Consider the following 15,474-nt stretch of genomic DNA (forward strand, 5'->3'; position numbering starts at 1 on the left):
TTTCTCTTTAATTTATTGTATTTCCTTGTTGCAATCCGTGCTAAAATCTCCCCACGCTTATAGTCAAAATAAAGCGTTTACTAAACATATTGTTGATGCCTTGATGCAATCTTATGAAGAAAAACTTGAATTGGAAGTTTCTATCCCTAGAAAACTTTATGATGAGTGGGAACCTACTATTAAAATTAAAATTAGAAATTATGAGTTTTATGCTTTGTGTGATTTGGGTGCTAGTGTCTCTACTATTCCCAAAACTTTGTGTGATTTGCTAGATTTCTGTGATTTTGATGATTGCTCTCTAAACTTGCATCTTGCGGATTCCACTATTAAGAAACCTATGGGAAGAATTAATGATGTTCTTATTGTTGCAAATAGGAATTATGTGCCCGTAGATTTTATCGTTCTTGATATAGATTGCAATCCTTCTTGCCCTATTATTCTCGGTAGACCTTTCCTTAGAACGGTTGGTGCAATTATTGATATGAAGGAAGGGAATATTATATTTCAATTTCCATTAAAAAGGGCATGGAACACTTCCCTAGAAATAAAATAAAATTACCATATGAATCTATCATGAGAGCCACTTATGGATTGCCTACCAAAGATGGCAATACCTAGATCTATTCTTGCTTGTTATGCCTAGCTAGGGGCGTTAAACGATAGGGCTTGTTGGGAGGCAACCCAATTTTATTTTTATTCCTTGATTTTTGCTCCCGTTTAGTAATAAATAAATTATTTATCCTCTGTTTTGGTTGTGTTTTTTGTGTTTAATTAGTGTTTGTGCCAAGTAGAACCGTTGGGAAGACTTGGGGAAAGTTTTGTTGAACTTGCTGTAAAAAACAGAAACTTTAGCGCTCACGAGAACTGCTGTCATTTTTATTTGGAAAGTGATATTTAGTTAATTATTTTTGAAGATGGTTAATAGATAAATTTCTCACGTCAAGCAATTTATTTTAGAATTTTTGGGGTTCCAGATCTTGCGCTAGCTACAGATTACTACAGACTGTTCTGTTTTTGACAGATTCTGTTTTTCGTGTGTTGTTTGCTTATTTTGATGAATCTATGGCTAGTAAAATAGTTTATAATCCATAGATAAGTTGGAATACAGTAGGTTTAACACCAATATTAATAAATAATGAGTTCATTACAGTACCTTGAAGTGGTCTTTTGTTTTCTTTCGCTAACGGAGCTCACGAGTTTTCTACTTTAAGTTTTGTGTTGTGAAGTTTTCAAGTTTTGGGTAAAGATTTGATGTATTATGGAACAAGGAGTTGCAAGAGCCTAAGCTTGGGGATTCCCATGGAACCCCCAATATAATATAAGGACACCTAAAATCCAATGCTTGGGGATGCCCCAGAAGGGATCCCCTCTTTCGTCTACTTCTATCGGTAACTTTACTTGGAGCTATATTTTTATTCACCACATGATATGTGTTTTGCTTGGAGCGTCTTTTATGATTTGAGTCTTTGCTTGTTAGTCTACCACAATCATCCTTGCTGTACACACCTTTTGAGAGAGCCATACATGATTTGGAATTTGATAGAATACTCTATGTGCTTCACTTATATCTTTTGAGCTTTATAGTTTTGCTCTAGTGCTTCACTTATATCTTTTAGAGCACGGTGGTGGATTTGTTTTATAGAAACTATTGATCTCTCATGCTTCACTTATATTATTTTTAGAGTCTTAATAGCATGGTAATTTGCTTAAAATCCTAATATGCTTGGTATGCTAGATTAATAATAAAACTTTCGTATGAGTGTGTTGAATACTAAGAAAAGTTTGATGCTTGATGATTGTTTTGAGATATGGAGGTAATAATATCAAAGTCATGCTAGTTGAGTAATTGCGAAATTGAGAAATACTTGTGTTGAAGTTTGCATGTGCCGTAGCATGCACGTATGGTAAACGTTATGCAACAAATTTGAAACATGAGGTGTTATTTGATTGTCTTCCTTATGAGTGGCTGTCGGGGATGAGCGATGGTATTTTCCTAACAATCTATCCCCCTAGGAGCATGCGCGTAGTGCCGAGGTTTTTGATGACTTGTAGATTTTTGCAATAAGTATGTGAGTTCTTTATGACTAATGTTGAGTCCATGGATTATACGCACTCTCACCATTCCATCCTTGCTAGCCTCTTCGGTACCGTGCATTGCCCTTTCTCACATTGAGAGTTGGCGCAAACTTCGCCGGTGCATCCAAACCCCGTGATATGATACGCTCTTTCACACATAAACCTCCTTATATCTTCCTCAAAACAGCCACCATACCTACCTATTATGGCATTTCCATAGCCATTCCGAGATATATTGCCATGCAACTTTCCATCATTCCTTTCATCATGACACATGCATCATTGTCATATTGCTTAGCATGATCATGTAGTTGGCATAGTATTTGTGGCAAAGCCACCGTTCATAATTCTTTCATACATGTCACTCTTGGTTCATTTCATATCCCGGTACACTGCCGGAGGCATTCATATAGAGTCATCTTTGTTCTAGTATCGAGTTGTAATCATTGAGTTGTAAATAAATAGAAGTGTGATGATCATCATTATTAGAGCATTGTCCAAAGTGAGGAATAAATAAATAAAAAGGCCATAAAAAAGAGAAGGCCCAAAAAAAAGAGAAAGGCCATAAAAAAATAGAAGGCCCAAAAAAATGAGAGAGAAAAGAGAGAAGGGACAATGTTACTATCCTTTTACCACACTTGTGCTTCAAAGTAGCACCATGATCTTCATAGTAGAGAGTCTCTCATGTTATCACTTTCATATACTAGTGGGAATTTTTCATTATAGAACTTGGCTTGTATATTCCAACAATGGGCCTCCTCAAGTGCCCTAGGTCTTCATGAGCAAGCAAGTTGGATGCACACCCACTAGTTTCTTTTGTTGATCTTTCATACATTTATAGCTCTAGTGCATCCGTTGCAAGGCAATCCCTACTCCTTGCATTAACATCAATTGGTGGGCATCTCCATAGCCCATTGATTAGCCTCGTTGATGTGAGACTTTCTCCTTTTTTGTCTTCTCCACATAACCCCTTCATTATATTCTATTCCACCCATAGTGCTATGTCCATGGCTCGCGCTCATATATTGCGTGAAAGTTTATATGTTTGAGATTACTAAAGTATAAAACAATTGCTTGGCTTTTCATCGGGGTTGTGCATGATGAGAGCATTCTTGTGTGACAAAAATGAAACATGACTAAACTATATGATTTTGTAGGGATGAACTTTATTTGGCCATGTTATTTTGAGAAGACATAATTGCTTATTTAGTATGCTTGAAGTATTATCATTTTTTATGTCAATATGAACTTTTGTCTTGAATCTTTCGGATCTGAATATTCATACCACAATTAAGAAGAATTACATTAAAATTATGCCAAGTAGCACTCCACATCAAAAATTCTGTTTTTTATCATTTACCTACTCGAGGACGAGCAGGAATTAAGCTTGGGGATGCTTGATACATCTCCAACGTATCTATAATTTTTGATTGCTCCGTGCTATATTATCTACTATTTTGGACTATATTGGGCTTTATTTTCCACTTTTATATTATTTTTGGGACTAACCTATTAACCGGAGGCCCAGCCCAGAATTGCTGTTTTTTGCCTGTTTTAGGGTTTCAAATAAAAGGAATATCAAATGGAGTCCAAACGGAATGAAACCTTCGGAAACGTGATTTTCTCATTAGATAAGACCTAGGAGACTTGGACCCTCCGTCAAGAAAGCCACGAGGCGGTCACGAGGGTGGAGGGCGCGCCCCCTGCCTCGTGGGCCCCTCGAAGCTCCACCGACGTACTTCTTCCTCCTATATATATCCACGTACCCCAAACGATCGGGGACGGAGCCAAAAACCTAATTCCACCGCCGCAACTTTCTGTATCCACGAGATCCCATCTTGGGGCCTGTTCCGGAGCTCCACCGGAGGGGGCATCGATCACGGAGGGCTTCTACATCATCATCCAAGCCCCTCCGATGAAGTGTGAGTAGTTTATTTCAGACCTACGGGTCCATAGATAGTAGCTAGATGGCTTCTTCTCTCTTTTTGGATCTCAATACAATGTTCTCCCCCTCTCTTGTGGAGATCTATTCGATGTAATCTTCTTTTTGCGGTGTGTTTGTTGAGACCGATGAATTGTGGGTTTATGATCAAGTCTATCTATGAATAATATTTGAATCTTCTCTGAATTCTTTTATGTATGATTAGTTATTTTTGCAAGTCTCTTCGAATTATCAGTTTGGTTTGGCCTAATAGATTGGTTTTTCTTGCCGTGGGAGAAGTGCTTAGCTTTGGGTTCTATCTTACGGTGTCCTTTCCCAGTGACAGAAGGGGCAGTAAGGCACGTATTGTATCGTTGCCATCGAGGATAACAAGATGGGGTTTTTATCATATTGCATGAAACTATCCCTCTACATCATGTCATCTTGCTTAAGGCATTACTCTGTTTTTAACTTAATACTCTAGATGCATGCTGGATAGTGGTCGATGAGTGGAGCAATAGTAGTAGATGCAGAATCGTTTCGGTCTACTTGTCACGGACGTGATGCATATATACATGATCATACCTAGATATTCTCATAACTATGCTCAATTCTGTCAATTGCTCAACAGTAATTTGTTCACCCACCATAGAATACTTATGCTCTTGAGAGAAGCCACTAGTGAAACCTATGGCCCCGGGGTCTCTTTCTCATCATATCAATCTCCATCACTTTATTATTACTTTGCTTTTACTTTGCTTTTACTTTTTTACTTTGCATCTATATACCAAAAATACCAAAAATATTATTTATCATCTCTATCAGATCTCACTTTCGTAAGTGACCGTGAAGGGATTGACAACCCCTAAGCGCGTTGGTTGCATTGACCTATTGTTTTTGTGTAGGTACGAGGTGTTGGGGAACATAGTAATTTCAACAGTTTCCTACGCACACGCAAGATCATGGTGATGCATAGCAACGAGAGGGGAGAGTGTTATCTACGTACCCTCGTAGACCGAAAGCAGAAGCGTTAGCACAACGCGGTTGATGTAGTCGTACGTCTTCACGATCCGACCGATCAAGTACCGAACGTACGGCACCTCCGAGTTCAGCACACGTTCAGCCCGATGACGTCCCTCGAACTCCGATCTAGCCGAGTGTTGACAGAGAGTTTCGTCAGCACGACAGCGTGGTGACGATGTTGATGTTCTACCGACGCAGCGCTTCGCCTAAGCACCGCTACAGTATTATCGAGGTGGACTATGGTGGAGGGGGGGACCGCACATGGCTAAAAGATCAACTTGATCAATTGTTGTGTCTCTAGGATGCCCCCCTGCCCCCGTATATAAAGGAGCAAGGGGGGTGGCCGGCCAAGGGAGAGGGCGCGCCAGGAGGAGTCCTACTGCCACCGGGAGTAGGACTCCCCCTTCCCTAGTTGGATTAGGACTTGAGGGGGAAGGAGTGGAGGAGAAGGAAGGAAGGGGGGCGCCGCCCCCCTCTCCTTGTCCTATTCGGACTAGGGGGGAGGGGCACGCGGCCAGCCCTTGCCTCCTCTCCTCTCTTCCACCTAGGCCCACTAAGGCCCATTTGATTCCCGAGGGGTTCCGGTAACCTCCCGGTACTCCGGTAAAATCCCGATTTTACCCGGAACACTTCCAATATCCAAACATAGGCTTCCAATATATCAATCTTCATGTCTCGACCATTTCGAGACTCCTCGTCATGTCCGTGATCACATCCGGGACTCCGAACAACCTTCGGTACATCAAAACATATAAACTCATAATATAACTATCATCGTAATGTTAAGCGTGCGGACCCTACGGGTTTGAGAACTATGTAGACATGACCGAGACACGTCTCTGGTCAATAACCAATAGCGGAACCTGGATGCTCATATTGGCTCCCACATATTCTACGAAGATCTTTATCGGTCAGACCGCATAACAACATACGGTGTTCCCTTTGTCATCGGTATGTTACTTGCCCGAGATTCGATCATCGGTATCTCAATACCTAGTTCAATCTAATTATCGGCAAGTCTCTTTACTCGTTCTGTAATACATCATCCTGCAACTAACTCATTAGTTGCAATGCCGAGAGGGCCCAGAGATACCTCTCCGACAATCGGAGTGACAAATCCTAATCTCGAAATACGCCAACCCAACAAGTACCTTCGGAGACACCTGTAGAGCACCTTTATAATCACCCAGTTACGTTGTGACGTTTGGTAGCACACAAAGTGTTCCTCTGGTAAACGGGAGTTGCATAATCTCATTGTCATAGGAATATGTATAAGTCATGAAGAAAGCAATAGCAACATACTAAACGATCGTGTGCTAAGATAACGGAATGGGTCTTGTCAATCACATCATTCTCCTAATGATGTGATCCCATTAATCAAATGACAACTCATGTCTATGGTTAGGAAACATAACCATCTTTGATCAACGAGCTAGTCAAGTAGAGGCATACTAGTGACACTCTATTTGTCTATGTATTCACACATGTATTATGTTTCTGGTTAATACAATTCTAGCATGAATAATAAACATTTATCATGATATAAGGAAATAAATAATAACTTTATTATTGCCTCTAGGGCATATTTCCTTCAGTCTCCCACTTGCACTAGAGTCAATAATCGAGTTCACATCACCATGTGATTTAACATCAATAGTTCACATCACCATGTGATTAACACCTATAGTTCACATTGTCATGTGACCAACACCCAAAGGGTTTACAAGAGTCAATAATCTAGTTCACATCACTATGTGATTAATACCCAAAGAGTACTAAGGTGTGATCATGTTTTGCTTGTGAGGGAAGTTTAGTCAACGGGTCTGCCACATTCAAATCCGTATGTATTTTGCAAATTTCTATGTCAACAATGCTCTGCACAGAGCTACTCTAGCTAATTGCTCCCACTTTCAATATGTATCCAGATTGATACTTAGAGTCATCTGGATCAGTGTCAAAACTTGCATCGACGTAACCCTTTACTACGAACCTTTTGTCACCTCCATAATCGAGAAACATATCCTTATTCCACTAAGGATAATTTTGACCAATGTCCAGTGATCTACTCCTAGATCACTATTGTACTCCCTTGCCAAACTCAGGGCAGGGTATACAATAGGTCTGGTACACAACATGCATACTTTATAGAACCTGTGGCTGAGGCATAGGGAATGACTTTCATTCTCTCTCTATCTTCTGCCGTGGTCGGGTTTTGAGTCTTACTCAACTTCACACCTTGTAACACAGGCAAGAACTCCTTTTTGACTGTTCCATTTTGAACTACTTCAAAATCTTGTCAAGGTATGTACTCATTGAAAAACTTATCAAGCATCTTGATCTATCTCTATAGATCTTGATGCTCAATATGTAAGCAGCTTCACCGAGGTCTTTCTTTGAAAAACTCCTTTCAAACACTCATTTATGCTTTGCAGAATAATTCTACATTATCTCGGATCAACAATATGTTACACACATATACTTATCAGAAAGGCTGTAGTGCTCCCACTCACTTTATTGTAAATACAGGCTTCACTGCAAGTCCGTATAAAACTATATGCTTTGATCCACTTATCAAAGCGTATATTCCAACTCCGAGATGCCTGCAACAGTCTATAGATGGATCGCTGGAGCTTGCACATTTTGTTAGCACCTTTAGGATTGACAAAACCTTTTGGTTGCATCATATACAACTCTTCTTTAAGAAAACCATTAAGGAATGTAGTTTTGACATCCATTTGCCAGATTTCATAAAATGTGGCAATTGCTAACATGATTCGGACAGACTTAAGCATCGCTACAGTTGGGAAAATCTCATTGTAGTCAACACCTTGAACTTGTCGAAAACCTTTTGCGACAAGTCGAGCTTTGTAGATAGTAACACTACTATCAACGTCCATCTTCCTCTTGAAGATCCATTTATTTTCTATGACTTTTCCGATCAACGGGCAAGTCCACCAAAGTCCACACTTTGTTCTCATACATGGATCCTTTCTTAGATTTCATGGCCTTCAAGCCATTTCGCAGAATCTGGGCTCATCATCGCTTCCTCATAGTTTGTAAGTTCATCATGGTCTAGTAACTTGACTTGCAGAACAGGATTACCATACCACTCTGGTGCGGACTGTACTCTGGAAGACCTACGAGGTTCTGTAGTAACTTGATCTGATGTTTCATGATCATCATCATTAGCTTCCTCACTAATTGGTGTAGGAATCACTGGAAATGATTTCAGTGATGAACTATTTTCCAATTCAGGAGAAGGTACTATTACCTTATCAAGTTCTACTTTTCTCCCACTCACTTCTTTCGAGAGAAACTCCTTCTCTAGAAAGGATCCATTCTCAGCAACAAATATCTTGCCTTCGGATCTGTGATAGAAGGTGTACCCAACAGTTACTTTTGGGTATCCTATGAAGATGCACTTCTCCGACTTGGGTTTGAGCTTATCAAGATGAAACTTTTTCACATAAGCATTGCAACCCCAAACTTTAAGAAACGACATCTTAGGTTTCTTGCTAAACCATAGTTCATACGGTGTCGTCTCAACGGATTTATATGGTGCCCCTTTTAAATGTGAATGCAGCTGTCTCTAATGCATAACCCCAGAACGATAGTGGTAAACCAGTAAGAGACATCATAGATCACACCATATCTAGTAAAGTACGATTACGACGTTCAGACACACCATTACGCTGTGGTGTTCCAGGTGGCATGAGTTTGTGAAACTATTCCACATTGTTTTTAATTGAAGACCAAACTCGTAACTCAAATATTCGCCTCTGCGATCAGATAGTAGAAACTTTATTTTCTTGTTACGATGATTTTCCACTTGACTCTGAAATTCTTTGAACTTTTCAAATGTTTCAGACTTATGTTTCATCAAGTAGATATACCCATATCTGCTCAAATCATCTGTGAAGGTCAGAAAATAACGATACCCGCCGCGAGCCTCCACACTCATTGGACTGCATACATTAGTATGTATTATTTCCAATAAGTTTGTTGCTTGCTCCATTGTTCCGGAGAATGGAGTCTTAGTCATTTTTCCCATGAGGCATGGTTCGCAAGCATCAACTGATTCATAATCAAGTGATTCCAAATGCCCATCAGCATGGAGTTTTTTCATGCGCTTTATACCAATATGAACCAAACAGCAGTGCCACAAATAAGTTGCACTATCATTATTAACTTTGCATCTTTTGGCTTCAATATTATGAATATGTGTATCAGTACGATCGAGATCCAACAAACTAATTTCATTGGGTGTATAACCAAATAAGGTTTTATTCATGTAAACAGAACAACAATTATGCTCTGATTTTAAATGAATAACGTATTGCAATAAACATGATCACATCATATTCATGCTCAACGCAAACGCCAAATAACATTTATTTAGGTTTAACACTAATCCCGAAAGTATAGGGAGTGTACGATGATGATCATATCAATCTTGGAACCACTTCCAACACACATCGTTACTTCACCCTTAACTAGTCTCTATTTATTCTGTAACTCCTGTTTTGAGTTACTAATTTTTAGCAACCGAACAAGTATCAAATACCCAGGGGCTACTATAAATACTAGTAATGTACACATCAATAACCTGTATACAAAATATACCCTTGTTCACTTTGCCATCCTTCTTACCCACTAAATATTCAGGGCATTTCCGCTTCCAATGACCAGTCCCTTTGCAGTGTAAGCACTCAGTTTCAGGCTTTGGTCCAGCTTTGGGCTTCTTCGCGGGAGTGACAACTTGCTTGTCATTCTACTTGAAGTTCCCTTTCTTTCCCTTTGCCCTTTCTTGGAACTAGTGGTCTTGTTTCATCAACACTTGATGCTCTTTCTTGATTTCTACCTTCATCGATTTCATCATCATGAAAAGCTCGGGAATCATTTACGCCATCCCTTGCATACTATAGTTCATCACGAAGTTCTACTAACTTGGTGATGGTGACTAGAGAATTCTGTCAATCACTATTTTATCTGGAAGATTAACTCCCACTTGATTCAAGCGATTGTAGTACCCAGAAAATCTGAGCACATGCTCACTGCTTGAGCTATTCTCCTCCATCTTTTAGCTATAGAACTTGTTGGAGACTTCATATCTCTCAACTCGGGTATTTGCTTGAAATTTTAATTTCAACTCCTGGAACATCTCATATGGTCCATGACGTTCAAAACATCTTTGAAATCCCTATTCTAAGCTGTTAAGCATGGTGCACTAAACTATCAAGTAGTCATCATATTGAGCTAGCCAAACGTTCATAACGTCTGCATCTGCTCCTGCAATAGGTCAGTCACTTAGCGGTGCATCAAGGACATAATTCTTCTGTGCAGCAATGAGGATAAACCTCAGATCACGGACCCAGTCCGCATCATTGCTACTATCATCTTTCAACTTAGTTTTCTCTAGGAACACATATAAAACATAGGGAAGCAATAACGCGAGCTATTGATCTACAACATAGATATGCAAATACTATCAGGACTAAGTTCATGATAAATTAAAGTTCAATTAATCATATTACTTAAGAACTCCCACTTAGAAAGACATCCCTATAATCTTCTAAGTGATCACGTGATCCAAATCAACTAAACCATAACCGATCATCACGCGAAATGGAGTAGTTTTCAATGGTGAACATCACTATGTTGATCATATCTACTATATGATTCACGCTCGACCTTTCGGTCTAAGTGTTCCGAGGCCATATCTGCATATGCTAGGCTCGTCAAGTTTAACCTGAGTATTCTGCGTGTGCAAAACTAGCTTGCACCCGTTGTAGATGGACGTAGAGCTTATCACACCCGATCATCACGTGGTGTCTGGGCACGACGAACTTTGGCAATAGTGCATACTCAGGGAGAACACTTTTATCTTGAAATTTAGTGAGAGATCATCTTATAATGCTACCGTCAATCAAAGCAAGATAAGATGCATAAAAGATAAACATCACATGCAATCAATATAAGTGATATGATATGGCCATCATCATCTTGTGCTTGTGATCTCCATCTCCGAAGCACCGTCATGATGACCATCGTCACCGGCGCAACACCTTGATCTCCATCGTAGCATCGTTATCGTCTCGCCAATCTTATGCTTCCACGACTATCGCTACCGCTTAGTGATAAAGTAAAGCATTACAGGGCGATTGCATTGCATACAATAAAGCGACAACCATATGGCTCCTGACAGTTGCCGATAACTCGGTTACAAAACATGATCATCTCATACAATAAAATTTAGCATCATGCTTTGACCATATCACATCACAACATGCCCTGCAAAAACAAGTTAGACGTCCTCTACTTTGTTGTTGCAAGTTTTACGTGGCTGCTACGGGCTTAGCAAGAACCGTTCTTACCTACGCATCAAAACCACAACGATAGTTTGTCAAGATGGTGCTGGTTTAACCTTCGCAAGGACCGGGCGTAGCCACACTCAGTTCAACTAAAGTTGGAGAAACTGACACCCGCCAGCCACCTATGTGCAAAGAACGTCGGTAGAACCAGTCTCGCGTAAGCGTACGCGTAATGTCGGTCCGGGCCGCTTCATCCAACAATACCGCCGAACCAAAGTATGACATGCTGGTAAGCAGTATGACTTATATCACCCACAACTCACTTGTGATCTACTCGTGCATATAACATCAATGCATAAAACCGAGGCTCGGATGCCACTGTTGGGGAACATAGTAATTTCAACAGTTTCCTACGCACATGCAAGATCATGGTGATGCATAGCAATGAGAGGGGTGAGTGTTGTCTACGTACCCTCGTAGACCGAAAGCGGAAGCATTAGCACAACACGGTTGATGTAGTCGTACGTCTTCACGATCCGACCAATCAAGTACCGAACGTACGGCACCTCCGAGTTCAGCACACGTTCAGCCCGATGACGTCCCTTGAACTCCGATCCAGCCGAGTGTTGAGGGAGAGTTTCGTCAGCACGACGGTGTGGTGACGATGTTGATGTTCTACCGATGCAGCGCTTCGCCTAAGCACCGCTACAGTATTATCGAGGTGGACTATGGTGGAGGGGGCACCACACACGGCTAAAAGATCAACTTGATCAATTGTTGTGTCTCTAGGGTGCCCCCTGCCCCCGTATATAAAGGAGCAAGGGGGGTGTGGCTGGCCAAGGGAGAAGGCACGCCAGGAGGAGTCCTACTCCCATCGGGAGTAGGACTCCCCCCTTTCCTAGTTGGATTAGGACTTGAGGGGGAAGGAGTGGAGGAGAAGGAAGGAAGGGGGGCGCCGCCCCCCTCTCCTTGTCCTATTCGGACTAGGGGGGAGGGGCACGCGGCCAGCCCTTGCCTCCTCTCCTCTCTTCCACCTAGGCCCACTAAGGCCCATTTGATTCCTGGGGGGTTCCGGTAACCTCCCGGTACTCCGGTAAAATCCCGATTTTACCCGGAACACTTCCGATATCCAAACATAGGCTTCCAATATATCAGTCTTCATCTCTCGACCATTTTGAGACTCCTCGTCATGTCCGCGATCAAATCCGGGACTCCGAACAACCTTCGGTACATCAAAACGTATAAACTCATAATATAACTGTCATCGTAACGTTAAGCGTGCGGACCCTACGTGTAACGCCCGGATAATTAAGCTACAGTGATTCCCCGCTAATGATGCCACGTCACCACGGTTACTGTGGTAAACTCTCGATAGTTCAGAACCGAAACAAGTTCAAAATTCAAATAAAAGAAAACAATAAAAGTTTTCAAAAATTAAAACAAAAATGTTCGGTGATTGCCAAATATTACAAAGATAATTATGGTGTAAGGTTCACCATTTTATAAAATGCCTAAGTGTTTATAAATAAATAAAAACAGGAAAGAAAATAAATAAAAGAAAACAGAAAACATTACAAAAAAGAGAGAGAGAAAGCCCCCCCCTCTCCCTGGGCCGTGGCCCAACTGGGCCAACCCAACCGGCCCAGCCGGCCACCCCACCAGGCCGGCCCACCTCCCCTCCTACTAACCCCACCCCGACCGAAACCCTAACTCCCCTCCCGCACGATCCCTACCCCCCCACTTCCTCTCCCCGTGTCTCCCTCATCCTCCCACTCCGCCGCCTCACACACGCACGCACGCACACTCGGTGGTGCGGGCACCCGAGCCGCCGCACCCCTGAGGCCGCCGCCCGCCGGCGCCGGGAACCACCACCCACTCGCGCCCCCCCTCGCTCTTCCCCCTCCTCCCCGATCCAGATCGGATCGGGGGAACGGACCCTGCGGCGACGACTGCGCCGCCCCCACGCCGCCTGGGCCGCGCCGGCACGCTCCCCCGCCGGGCTGCCTCTCGCCCCGCCGCCGTTTACCACCGCCACCGCGCTCCCCGTCCTCCTCTGGACGCCGCCGTGCCGCTGCCACCGCCCCGCATGCCTCGGCCTCCTCCTCGCCCCGTGCCGAGGCCGCCGTTCCAGCGCCGCGCCCGCCGCCCTCGTCGCCGGACCGCCCCGTCGCCGCCGAACGCCTCCTCGTCCTCCTCCTCGCCGGTCTTCCCCGACCGCCCCCGAGCCCACTGCCCCGTTGCCCTACTTTCCCCTCCCCCGTGAGCTACCCCCCTTCGCCCTCCTCTCCCCCTAGGTCGCCTCGGCCGTCGCCGCTCGACGCGCTCCGGCGCCACCGTCGCCCGCGCCGGGCCGTCCCGCCCCCGGCCCCTCCCCGCTTCCCCGTGCGGCTCCCCTGCCGCGGCCGCCGCGCTCGGCCTTGCTCCGTTGCTCTGGTCCTCCGCCGCCCGCGCCATCGCCCCGCCTCGCCTCGCCGCTGCCGCTGTCGTCCCAGGCGGCCGGGCTGGCCGTGCCCGTGGCCGGCCCCCCTGCCCATCTGGGCATTTGCCAATCGGGCTGGGTGCCTGCGCCCGTAACCCGCGCGCCCGAATCGCTGTGGCCCTTTGGGCCACTGACATGGAGGGCCCCGCCTCCAGAACAAAAAAAACAAAGGAATTAAAAAAAAATACCTAAATAAATAAATAATTAATGATAAAAATAAATAATTAATTAATTAACTAATTAGTTAACTTATTTAATTCCGATTAAATTAACTAATTAAGGTTAATTAACCCAATGATTAATTAACCTAATGAACTACTGTTAATTAATCTAATCAATTAATTAGGTTAATTAAACTCTAATTAACATAAACAGTGTATGACAGGTGGGTCCCACTGGACCCACTGGTCAGGTTGACCAAGTCAACAGAGTTGACTGCTGATGTCAGCATGACATCATGCTGATGTCATTAATCTGTTTTTCGAATTAATTTAAATAATTAATTAAATTCTAGAAATTAATAAAATCTTTAGAAAATCATATCTTTTAATCCGTAACTCGGATTAAAATATTTTCAACATAAAAATTGCTCAGAACGACGAGACGAACTCGGATACGCAGCCCGTTCGTCCGCCACACCCCTCTATCCTGTCGAACTCGCAACTTTCCCCCTCCGGCTCCTCTGCCCGAAATCACGAAACACCGGGAATACTTTCCCGGATGTTTTCCCCCTTCACCGGTATCACCTACTACCGCGTTAGGGCACCTCTAACGCCGTAACTTGTCTTGTCATGCATCACTATGCATATGCTTGCATTATATTTATTGTTTCTTCCCCCTCTTCTCTCTCTAGACACCGAGACCGACGCCGCTGCTACCCCGTACGACTACGGAGTTGACGACCCCTCTCTCTTGCCAGAGCAACCAGGCAAGCCCCCCCCCTTGATCACCAGATATCGCCTACTCTTCTCTATACTGCTTGCATTAGAGTAGTGTAGTATGTTACTGTTTTCCGTTATTCCTATCCTGATGCATAGCCTGTCCTTGCTACTACTGTTGTTACCTTACCTGCAATCCTAATGCTTAGTATAGGATGCTAGTTTTTCATCAGTGCCCCTACATCCTTGTCCATCTGCCATGCTATACTATCGGGCCGTGATCACTCGGGAGTTGATCACGGGTATATTACTATACTTTATACATGATACATGTGGTGACTAAAGACGGGTCGGCTTGAGGAGCACCCGCGAGTGGATCTTTGAGGCGGAGCGACAGGGCAGGTTCCGACCACCTAGGAGAGAGGTGGGCCTGGCCCTGGTCGACGTTCGCGAATACTTAACACGCTTAACGAGATCTGGATATTTAATCCGAGTCTGGCCATTTGGTCTATACGCACTAACCATCTACGCGGGAGTAGTTATGGGTATCCCGGCGTCGTGGTATCAGCCGAAGCCTTCGTGACGTCAGCGACTGAGTGGCGCGCGCCGGATTGGAACGTAAGCCTGCTCTTGTATTAAGGGGGCTAGTTCTGCTTCCGGCTGCGTACGCAACGTGCAGGTGTGCTAAGGGCGATGGGCCCAGACCCCTGTGCGCTTAGGTTTAGACCGGCGTGCTGACCTCTCTGTTGGTCTAGGTGGGGCTGCGACGTGTTGATCTTCCGAGGC

This window comes from Triticum urartu, chromosome 4A (genome assembly GCF_056163025.1).
Source record: "Triticum urartu cultivar PI428250 chromosome 4A, HENAU_Tu73, whole genome shotgun sequence".
NCBI classification, from domain to species: Eukaryota; Viridiplantae; Streptophyta; class Magnoliopsida; order Poales; family Poaceae; genus Triticum; species Triticum urartu.